General features: G+C 37.1%; 1 protein-coding gene and 1 non-coding gene across 3 annotated transcripts in view; one reads left to right on the top strand and one right to left on the bottom strand.

The window, feature by feature from the left end:
* LOC126345210 (FGGY carbohydrate kinase domain-containing protein) overlaps positions 1-12961 on the bottom strand; it is a 134022-nt gene that overhangs the window by 36485 nt on the left and 84576 nt on the right. The gene's annotated exons all lie outside the window — the stretch shown is intronic.
* On the top strand, positions 7518-7590 carry Trnaa-ugc (transfer RNA alanine (anticodon UGC)). Its single transcript has one exon. It is a non-coding gene; the product is annotated as a tRNA-Ala (tRNA).

Genomic DNA, 12961 nt, shown 5'->3' with positions numbered 1-12961 from the left:
GCATTTTATTGTGAATAGTAGAGTAATCATGTAAATGTAGATTCATCTGAAAGCTAGAAACATTCTCAGTTTTATTCATGTGACTACAGTTGATTCAGCACTAGACCATTCAGTGAGATGTTACCTTTACTCCTACCATTATTTGAATTCCAACAAGAACATTTGTTATTTATCCTACATTTAAAATTTTGTGCATTACACACTCAGCAAATTTTATCAGACTATACTTCTGAAGAACAGGTTTCCAATGATATAATGACAGGACATTCTTTCTCAAACTATTACAACATACATCAATTTCTGCTTACAGCTGTAGGATCTTCTGTATAACTTGGACATTTTCTCATTAATTAGGAGATACTTGTGTACTCCATCTTGAACTACTTAGCATTTTTTATTTACCTGACAAGTTACCTAATTCATATTATTATACACATGGCATACTTCAAAACCAAAGCAGAGGTAAGGAACAGACAGATCACATCATCTTAAAGATGAGTTCTGTCTGTTAAATAGAACATTGTTTAAAAGTGTGTTATTAGTATGATTTAAACAGTTAAATGACAACTACTGGTTCTGAGTGAGGATGAGTAAACAATTTATTATAATTTTTATCTCTTCCTGAAAACACGTACGCATGCACTAACACACGTGCAAGTCATGTCCACCTAGTACTCTCTTACTCTACAACAGAAATTAAACATAATTTCATTCAAGGGTAACTTTCTAATACACAGAACAGCATATAAATCACTGATCTGGCAAACACAGAGCACAATATTCTGACAAGCAAATCCTAAACATAGTATGAGTCAAGGTTCAGAATAAATCTGCATCAAAATTAGACATATGTAGAAATATTAAAATATTATGCACTGTTAGTAATAGAACCTGCATCTACTGTCAGTGGTCATGAAACATGCAAAATATGCAGACATTCGTGTGTAGTGTACTACTATTAGATAACTCAACTATTTCTGAAATAATACCACTTTCAACAGTTCATTTACCCAGTTTGTGGGTGCTTTCTGATTGTGTCTTGCTGTTATAAGTGTGTTATTGTTTCAAAACCTCTCTGTTTTATGCACCTTTCAATTGACACACACAATTAAAATGCTATACAGACATGAGCCTACCAAATTGTTTTAGATGTTTGACTTCTGAACAATCTTCTGACTCTCACTGCTGCATCTTTCTGCCATTTGTAACTAGGAGAAAGCATATAAATAACACAAATTAGTGAATGACTTGAGATAACTTGCCTTAAATCCACGTACTGTAACACTGAAACAGAAATTATGAAAACTTCATAACAGAACAAATAAAGATAAGTCACATTGATCTACTGAGTGCAGTAGGGTACCAATATGATTAGGAGTAAAAGGAGAGGGTGAGAATTGGGACTGAAGTAACTAGGTGTAGTTTCTAAAGTTAATTGATACAGTAAAGAAACTAAAGATGGGCTAAAATGATAAAACTGGTTGGTACTAAATTAAAGGAATATTATCTTTGACTACAAAGGGATCACAAAAGTTGTGAGATCGCAGTAGTTGTACAGAAAAATTATAACAAGAGATAATTAGTTGCATGGGGTAGTGTGGACTAAACTATGGAAATTATTAACTAGAAATTTGTGTAGAAGATTAACAGTGGGGACAAGCAATCAGCTGCAGAAATATAACTGTGGAGAGACTACAAGTGAGATAAGATTAGGTATGATTTAGATTAAGAAAATATGTTGGACATGAAACTGGGATACCTGAAAACACCTAGGAAAATTTGCCAGTTACCTTTCTTCCAGTAAAGTAACTGCTATTTGGCAATAAGAGCAAGAAAACATAATACAAAGTAATGCATAAAATTTACTTATAAAACTCACTTTATTGCTGTCATCAACATAGTGTTCACAGTAGCAAATTTACTGTGAGCACCACTTTCACTTGAATTACCTTGGAAAGTGTACATGGATGATTTTAAAATTTCATTATTGTGAATCTCACCAACTATAATTTCATCTGTTCAGTGTATGGCTGATCATCTTACTGAGTTCTCTATCAATTCTGGCATGATCTACTTCCTCTTCGCATTAGAAAGTGAGAAACATTTTTGACAAATCAACAAATTTTTACTCCTATGTATAATATGTACATACCATCTCTCTATACAACAGTCACCATGAAAATCTCAGGAAAGTAAATTCAAATTCCTGTTTTGCCAAACATGCACTTCTGCCTTCTATTATAGCAACTTCAAATCACTTAGAGAAAACTAAATTATATGTATCCTTGGTAAGGTTGTTTAGGAACATTTCTAGGGAGAGGGAGGGTGAGGGTGAGGGTGAGGGTGAGGGTGAGGGTGTGTGTGTGTGTGTGTGTGTGTGTGTGTGTGTGAGAGAGAGAGAGAGAGAGAGAGAGAGAGAGAGAGAGAGAGAGAGAGAGAGAGAGAGAGACTTCTGACTATTGCAAACAGTACCCAACGTGGCTTCTTCTGCTTTGAAGAAGAAAAAGAATGAACATATGATAAGATTGAAGTTGTAATGCTGGCATAGGTGTCTTTGTCCCCTGAAGTTTCGTCTACTTTGTGAAGGTCCATATCACAGTGATGGAACAAGATTATATACAGACTTGTCAATTGCCTGCTTGTTCTGCATTCTTTTGAAAGGAAAAAAAACCCTCATCATACCAATCAGCAGTTATTGTATCTTACCTGCTTCAAATCTGATTGTGGTCATGAGTTCACTTTTAATGAATAATGTGAATATTGCTCTTTTGGACACATTACTTGGTCTGTTCTTATTTGCTGGCTGAACATTATTGTGGGGCATCTGGGCAGAATGCAGCCTCTTCAACAATAATTCTTGTGAGTAGAAGTATTTTTGGTCATCATTTGCAACACTGATATCAATTTTGGCCTGCTGGAACCACCATTATTGAGCATTTATTAACAGAATTCCATGTCGTTCTTGAAACTTTAAAGTGATTTTCATATTTACTGGGAAATTGATTTCTTTCCTCCACTTTCTATATGTCAAAGATTTATTCAAGGAACCATCCTGGTCCAACTTTTCAACATTTTCAAATGACTCTAGGGGGTGTCCAAAGGCAGTCACACATACGATCTTGTACCATCACACCATCATTATTGCAGGCTGAACAGTTAAATAAATTCAGGAATCCTGATTTCAGAAATTTAAGCAACCTACTTACACAAAGTGATTTCCTTCTCTTTTCAAAAGAGAAAGAACATTCTTTCCACTTCTGGAGAAGGCTTGTTTGCTAAGCAACCATCCCAATAAGGAATATCATTGATGTAACATCCTGGCTAATCTCTACTACCTGGCACTAGCATAACTGCAGTTGTGCTCTGATTATATACATCACTGAATATTGGCTTTATAACACATAATGCGTTTAAATACTAATACAGATGAACCATTTATATCAAAGAAAACAAAAGACATTAAAACAAAGGACAGAATAGAAATGACAAACACAGAAGTGCCCTTATGGCTGCATTAGAGAGATCCTATCACTTGGTTCAAGGAATAATGCACCACGTCATGTGAATGGGATGCCATCAGACCTTGTACTGGTCAACAACGTTAAAGTTGAAGATGAAAGGGTAAGATACAAAATTTGAGCTCATTTGATTATGATCAGATTGTGCATGCCCAATGCATTTGAAATTCTTGAACGTCACGCGTGACCTAGGCTTTTCATACGCTTCTGCGAGATATTAGTTCAGGGCAAGCCAATGGCACTAAAGACAACTGCCATGGTCAACAATGTGTTGTTGACAGAGTACTGTAGACTTTAGTGAATTGTGACAGCTGACAAAGAGGCCACAGTGCAAGAAATCACAAATCAATCCAACAATGAATAATGAAACATCCATAGATAAAAGAAATCTAGGCACCAAGCAGCAGCAGCAGGAGATAACACACCTAAAGTAAATGGAATTGCACAAGTTTCTGGTCACAGTTACAGAAAAGTCCACAGAATCCTGGGTCATGGGAGATTTACTGAGCAGGATGGGTAGGAAAGACTCTTCCTTCTCATCCTATCCAGTAAGTCTCCCCTAATTCAGGGTTCTGGAGACTTTTCCACAGTTCTCACCATTTCCTAAACCTCGTCAGTCACTTTCCTTCATCCCTCTTCCTTTCCCTTCAACCTTTCTGCCAGAATAAGGTATCACTGGCTCCAAAAGCTTGAGAATTTTCGTATCTTTTATGTGTGTTTCCTCCTCCTGCCACTTGCTAAGCACATTTTTCTTAACTATAAATATTATATTGTGGCTTCAAAAATTAATTATTTTCATTGATACAGCAACATTGTGTAACAGTAACAGTTAAGCACCGATACCATCCAAAATCACCTGCTTGCTATGAAATAATTACTCCATGACTCAACATGAGCAACTCTTCTCACTGCATCTCACAGGTTTAAAAAAAAAAAAAAGAAAAAAAAAGAAAGAAAGAAAGAAAGAAAGAAAGAAAGAAAGAAAGAAAGGCATTGGTATAGGAGCACTGAAGTTGGACTCCAAAGAATTCAAAAATTCACCTGAATTGATGAGTCATTGTACACATTGAACATGCCAACAGCAGGGTACAAGTACTTCAAAAACTACATGAGGTGATGCATACTACTTACCAACAAGGTACAATTCTGGTAGGTAGTGGAAATAGACTCAGGTAACAATCATTTACATGAGATCGAATGGGGACTCTGCTGTGGATGCCATTGTCTCCCACTAGTGACTGATACAGTAGCCTATTGTCCACCCATCTGTACCTGTTTGAATATCTGTAGCACCACCACCAAAACAAGACATCACTTTATTGTTCCAAAATTGTGTTAGAATCATTTGAGAAATACTCTATCTATGTAAAGGTCAGTCTTTTTTGAACAAATCTGAGAAATTGTCCAATGCTTTTGCTGTCTCACAGAGTCAACACCAGAAGCCCCCTAACCACCATAATGGCAAAATGAGTGCTACAGGGCAGGCTACTAGTCAGATGTGTATAACTAATTTGCTCATATGTATGTGTTCATCCACGTGTGTGTGTGTGTGTATGTGTGTGTGTGTGTGTGTGTGTGTGTGAGAGAGAAAACTTTTTTTGAATATGCGCTAAAAAATACACTTATCAGGCATTGTGCTCACATCAGTCTCCTGATACGCTGATTATGACATTAGATTACCACTGACTCAAATTAATCAGCACTGTTGAAAATCAATGAGAAATATAAATCAGATATGGGGAAGAACCACAAGCAAACTATCCCTGAAAATGAGCAGCAGTGTTTCTAAAATAGGCAGCTTAATTAACCAATCAATATGCAACATTCTCCCAGCTGTACAACAGAGACTTTATATCGTAGAGCATCAATATACATGTGTTAGAAGCAGCAATAGAACATCAAGGATCATGTACTTGCATGATGCAATAATTACCAAATAATACTATTAAAAATACATTATCCAGTTCAAGGCAAGTCATGCATAATGTTGTCTCTTTTAAATTCAGCATCCTTAAAGTGTCAGGAGAAGTACATTCCAATTCTCAGAATCTCTTTTCTTCACAGTCTGTCCATTGTTTGTTCACAGGCATCAAGGAATGGAGAAAGAAAGTGCAAAATCAATAGCTGGAACTGGCATAGTTCTCAAAGCTGTATTAGCTATCTCATGTGAAAAATCTCATTTACCTGTGGAAGTTAATTACTACAAAAGCACCAAGTTGAATTATTTTCTCAAGATTGTTATGTGAGGTCCATAAAAACCATTTACACAAATCTTACAATAATGGATACTGATTCCATATAACACTATTGCTCCTCTAATTACTTTATGAATGAGTTCATTTAAGGTTAAATAATGGCTAGTAAAATCATACTTTGTGACAGAAATTGTGTGCAAATAAACGTATTGGTCGATACTTTTGTTACTGTGGAAGGATGTCAAACAACAGTTAGCAATGAGTTTCATTCCAGAAGTCTATGAACAGCCACATAAAAGAGAACACATTTGCAAAGACATATATCTAATTTGTTATGCAAATTCAATTATAATAATAAAAAGCACACCATTACAATCACAGAAGCCATTCAAGTGCACATTTTTGTCATCTAATTGTAGATTACATCAGTTATCACATTCCAACAAAAATTAAAAACAGTCTTAAGATATGACATTTTCTTCCGAGGTTTTTATCCACATTATCCACAATATTTTGGATACAAGACTTCAAGTAAGTCAACTGATGAGTACAGAAGGTCCTGATGCTAAAAACCCAGATATGACAATATCTTTGCCTGACTGCAACAGCAGGATGCATATATTCCACAGATTTAATAGTTAAATATTGATTGCAGTATGAATCACCCCTACAATCTCACTTGATGTTAGCAATATTTTAGACAGTCATATGCTAAGACACTTTTCAGACATAATAATCTAGGTAAATGGAAACCTGTTACTGATTTATTGCAGCAGCACATCATAAAAGGAGCTAAGAGCTACTGCTGCAGGTCTGAACTGTTTCATTTTGTTATGCAAAGCAATGCTTAACAAAGAATTCTATCTGTAGAACAAGAGTGCTTTAATGAGTGTGACAAAATTGTGCACTATCTGCATGATTCAGGCCAATAACCAAAGCTCCTCTACTTAAATACTTAGTCTTTCATAAATGAAGTTCTATGGTTTATTACATGAAGATGAGCAAATACATACAATTCACTGACATGCTTACACCACATGAAATGCAGTAAGGTGACTGGACTAGATGTTCAAAAGGTATTAGCTGCTATATTCTGAAGTTACACTTCCACTGCTGACGTCCTTGCTGCCAATATCTTGACACCCTGGTAGGCAATAAATAGGTTACCCAATGTGTAGCAACAATGCCAACAAATATTTCTTAACAATTACTCACAAACAAAAGCCCAAAGCACAAAAGCAAATATGCAGGCAATTAATTGTTAATAAGGGAACAAACAAATGCTTTATCCTTAAGTCATCTACATGCAGGACAAAGGAGAGGCAACATTCAATCAAAATGTTACGTGCTAAACAAGAATCTATTCACATCTGCTTCAACATCTGACATGCTCCTACCACCAGAAAACTGTTGTGTTATTTTCTAACCACAAGCCCCACTGGACTAACACTCAACTATACAACAAAATACTATTTCATTACAATTTATGTAACTGAATAAATGCTCCATCTAGTATGTTCTTTCTGAAACACATTTTTAATTAATATCATCAAGGCAAAATTTATTTGGAATGATGTTTTATATCTCAACACTCATCATATGTAAAACCTGACAAGTCCATTAACAGCAACAACAATGTGTTCCTCCAAGAGAAAAGAAATATGATGTATCAAACAACATTGGCAGTTATTATTTTGTCTGAGCTGAAAATATGAGTTTTGAAGAGTTGGAGGACAACAGAAGTATGGGGATGGGGAAGGAGATCAGTTCTGCCCTTTCAAAGGAGCCCTCCTGTCATTTACCGAGCGAGATGGTGCAGTGGTTAGCGCACTGGACTTGCATTCGGGAGGACGACGGTTCAATCCCGTCTCCGGCTATCCTGATTTAGGTTTTCCGTGATTTCCCTAAATCGCTTCAGGCAAATGCCGGGATGGTCCCTTTGAAAGGGCACGGCCGATTTCCTTCCCCATCCTCCCCTCAGCTGAGCTTGCGCTCCATCTCTAATGACCTCGTTGTCGACGGGAAGTTAAACACTAATCTCCTCCTCCTCCTCCTCCTGTCATTTGCATTAAGTGATTTATAGAAAACACACTAAATTTTGATTTTCAGCTTCATTGTGGATAGTACATTTGTGATGCAAATATTGGTGCATGTTGTGAAATAATTGCACTTGTATGGTTGATACTTCAATAAAATATAGATTTGTACAATGTATTCTGATGCAGGAACAGCAAACACCAGATTCTTCATAGCAGACTCACTCCCTCTACTAAGTCACTGACTTGAATATTTGGATATTTACAGGGAGGCCATAATAACATCTGCTTTGAAAATGTTTATAAATCTGACACATAACATAATAACTTACCAAGTTAATGAAAATCTTTACAAAAGATTTTGAAAACAGCCACTGACAGAGGCAAAAATGTGTCTGCTTTATTTCAGATTACATTTCCAAAAATACTTTTTGTGCCAGTTTTATTGTTGTAACCCCTTGCACAAAGATGGACCAACACTCAGCAACAATGCATGTAGAAAAGTTAAAGTACAAAGATGAGGTAATTTGGTGTTCTTAGCCTGGCTGGCAATTAGTAAGTCTCTGTAGTTTGATTACTGACTATATCAGTCCAAACATAAACATTTCATCTGTGTTCATTACTTATAATCACATATGAACACAGATTTTTGTCTGCCAAATGACCAGAAGAAACAAGGAGTCACAATTCTCCAACTTAAATGCTCCATGGCATCCACAAGTTTTTTTTCAGATAGGGTTTTCCTGTTGTAAAATGATCGCTACACAATACACTAAGTTCTATTATTCTTGTTTTGATACAGACTGTGTTTCCCAAAACTTTATAACTGAGATTTAAAAATGAAGGATTTTTATAGTTGATATTATTTTTAGTTTGAACAACCTCACCAAAAATATCAGATAAACTAAAAAAATTAGATTCTTCAGAGTCACAAACATCTCACACTTACAAAAATTGAGCGAGTGGACTAACGTACAATGAAGTTCCCTGGCAAGACTGATTTGATAATACTGAATTACAAAATACAATGCACAAATGGAAGAACATGTTAACTTTGTGATGATACCAGCGTGAATAATGCCTCTGCACAGGTAGCACACAAAGCTGTGTGCAATATCTGGACTCCAGAGAAGTTAGTTTATTTTAGAACCCTGCACTGTGTGGATGTCTTGTATGTTGGTTGATGAGCAATTATGTAGTGCTGTCGTATTGACATGTCCTGTCCATTATTGATATGATCACTGCACGTAATAGGGAAAGTTATCACATTAGTGATCTGTGACAATCTCATTTCATTTTGTATAGTGATAATACACAGTAGCAATTCAGCCATCTTTCTTCAGTTACACCACATCACCAGCTCGCTGAGACAACACCTCATGGATTGCACGAGTGATATGCATCATCGCTGTAATCAGCATAACAACTGTGAACCTAAGCTTGAACACGAGCTGAACATAACTGCAGGTGTTGCTTCTCAAAACAAAACCTGGTCCAGCACACCAAAACAATGGCCAACCATCAAACAATCTACTGCTGGACTGTTGGAATTTCATATCAGTTCACAATTCAGTAGGACAAGTCAGACTAAATATGACCAACAACATGACTACCATGCCTACTGCATTACTTGCATCATAAACACTATTAGAAAATACAATTGCCATGTATAGTGGAGTGCAACAGGCCATGCACTACCTGGACACAATTACCAGACTTGGAAACATGCCACAAGTGTTCCACGGTACTTTCGTCAGTTATACCTTTCGCATAACAGCATCAGTGAAACCATAATTCAGTCATACATCGCTTCAGAGATTTAGCACACAACCCAAGCTGTTGCCATTCAACCCAGAACAATGCACTTGACATGAGAGACTTTGATCCAGAGAATAAGTGTTCCACAATACTTTGTCACTTATATCTTTTGCATGACAGCACCAATGCAACCACAGATTGTTCATATTTCACTTCAGAGACTTGGCACACAACCCAAGCTGCCACTGGTCCAGCCAGAACAACAAACTCAACATAACACACTTTGATCCAGAGAACATCCATGTGAAGCTTGTAGACAATGATTTGATATTGGACACCTGCCGTTACTATCATGTGATAGATAACGGTCTGGTATCTCAATAGTTCACACACATATTTGTTACCTACGTATGTTGATTACATTGCTACATCTTCACATTTGTCAGCAGATGGTGTACTCACTATTATATCCCTAAGGGAACCATAATGATAGTTACCGCACACCATGTCACAGGCAGTTTCAGATTCTTTTATTGATGTACCATCCCAAGTGCCTCAGACTGCACTGTGAATAGTAGAACAGCTGACACAGTGATCTCCCCAACATTTGGCACCAATCATCTATACAGCACAAGTGCTGCAGGCCAGTCTATGATAGGAAATATTCCAACCATGTGCTGCTTTGCAGCAAGCTATGGTGGGGTCTATGGTGGAGTTGGTTACTTTCATCACACTGATAAGTGCTCCAGCTGGGTCCTGATCGGCAGCAAGCCATAGCACAGCTGGTCAAGAGCATCTGTGCAAACCCAACTGCTCAACAACATCCACCGAGCACCACTCCTCCTGGTGCACTGCACTATGCAGGGAGAGGAGCTCTATGGGGACACCAACATGACTAATTCCTGTGAACAGAGAACACACGTGGCTGAGTGCAAAATCTGGGTGAACCCCAAAGAAGCTAGTTCATTATAACATAATACCTCGTGGATGTCTAATACGGCAGATGATGAGCAATAATGCAGTATTGTCATATCACTGTGTTGTCTCCATTATTGGTATGACCCCTGTACCTAATACTGAAAGCTACCACAACTTCATTGCAGTACATTTCACTTCTGCTTTCATAGCATAAACTCTCTCACTGTTACAATGTTTTCTACTGACTTTCATAATAGGCTTTTGAGTTGTTGGATCTTTATACTAAGTTCTGCCATGCACCTAGCAAGTTCCAACAATGGAGCAGACAGAAAGCATAATAATTGAAATGTGTGAGACATTGTCCAACATTGGAGCTGGAGCAGAAAATCGTAATGTCAGATGCAGTCCGACAGTGGATTGGAAAGGGTTAATAGTCTACCCACAGTGCACAATAATAAGAAATCAAACAATGAAAATGGTACAATAGTTTTAAGACAAGGCACTGAAAATGGTACAACAGTTTTAAGACAAGGCACAATGTGAATAATCTGGCCTTGAATTGTACTCTGTCTTAAATGGCCTGAGGAATTATTTCAAAAGGAATCAATCTTGAACATCAGTAAAACAAATATAATATAGTTTCAACTAAACCACCAACTTGAATGAGTGTAACGGAATGTTGTCTGGTGACGGTACAGGACACTGGACGATATAACTGCCTTCATTGCCATAATGTTAGAGAGGCATCTGTCTGGTGAGCATCTCACTGGCATAAATGTCAGTAATTAAAAAACCTGTGGGGACACAAGCTCTATGAACTTCTGTCCCCGAGAACATTGCTGCAAAAACAGTATCTCTGGACCTTGGGCAGTGTGTTCTGAGATGCCAGATGTTTAAGTTGTATCCATGCATATAATGTGTATAGATAAATATTGTGTATGTAAATTGGTAAAGCTGATAGTCATTACACATCATTTACATTAAGTTTGTTACCCAAATCCTACAAACTCATCTATTCAATAAGCACACTGACAAGGTTCGAATGTATCAAAGGGAAATTAAATTTAGGAAATAACAAATTATGACAAACTAATAAATTATGAGACAGAATTTCTGGCCAATATAAACCTCCAGAAGATTAAATGTATAGTTACCACTGACTGACACACATAAAAGTAAAAGGGATACTGCAGCTTACTTTCAGAACTAATAGCTCCTTCACCAGAGAGGGGAGGAGGATATGTTGGTGAAAACTAAAAAGGAGGGGCAGGCCACACAGATCCCAGGATGAGAAAGACATACTCAAGATAACCCTTTCTCCTCCCTTGTGAAGGTTCTACAGGATAATTAAACTTTCACTACTAGCTTTCTGGAAAACTATTTACTGTATTGGTGACCAACTTTATAAGAATGGTGTTTAGATTGTATTCTGCACAATTTGTGTTGTTAGTAGTGCTAGTGTCATGAATTGTCATTAGGTGCCTCTTGCTACGGAGACGTAAGGTAGAAACACAAGCATCAGTGTTCATTACAGTTGCAGTCAACATGGGTCTCAACAAGGTGAGCAGGGCTTAAGCTGTAAAGCTGTTTCATCAAAACAACAGGAATAGTGTTGCTGCTCTTCACAAGTATCGATGCATTAGAGGAATACACAGAAATCCTCTTTTGCCACCGGGGTTGAAGAACGTGTTCTGGAAGTTCAAATTAACTGGTGATTTCTGAATTCCTCCTTGGAGATGCCAATTGCCAATTGCACCACAAACTGTTGAAGAAGTCACTATTGCTATGGCTGAGTATGCTGGACACAATGTGTGATCTTCAAACAGGGCACAACCTGTGTCATGACAGCTGAACATTCCATGGTCCAATGTTCAAAAAATGCTGTGAACAATTGTGAAATGTTCTCTCTTGTAGAGCTCCAGGCTGTGATGGATACTGATGGTCATCACACTGAGCAATGTTTGTAATCTGTAATGTAAACAAGCTATGCAACTAAGAAATGTTGCCCTCTCATGTGGAAATTAAAATGTGTTTCTTTCCATGATTTATTCATTATTTCTCTTCCACGTTTCCGAAAAGTTTCATTGTCCTACAATCACTTATTTTCATGGGGGCTGTCTCAAGTAGAAAAATTTTAACCACAATAATCCTGTACCAGTTATGAAAGCTAGAAGGTGTGTCTGCGTATATGTGTTTATACTGTACATGTCTATCAGCAGTGCTACACATTTTGCCTCCTAAAAATAAGTAATGGCCAGCATTTCTGTCCCACAATTCACAAGATCTGAATTATGACCAAATGTGAATAATGTGTGCTGCTTTAGTGTGTCCGTACCTCACATGTGCGTGTCCTGTAACTAAGCATACATAGTATTTATCCTTTAAAAATATTCAAAAATAAAAAGCAATTAGGGTTCTGTGCAACACAGAGTGATTTTCAAGATAAAAAAATCACTTACATTGCCATCAATACATGCTTTTTTTTTTAATTGTAGAAAGTCTATTTTGTCAATCTGTTATCCCAGGACCTATTATT

Source organism: Schistocerca gregaria, chromosome 1 (genome assembly GCF_023897955.1).
Source record: "Schistocerca gregaria isolate iqSchGreg1 chromosome 1, iqSchGreg1.2, whole genome shotgun sequence".
Lineage (NCBI taxonomy): Eukaryota > Metazoa > Arthropoda > Insecta > Orthoptera > Acrididae > Schistocerca > Schistocerca gregaria.
Note: the sequence above shows the minus strand (reverse complement) of the source record. Positions and strands in the feature narration are given on the sequence as shown.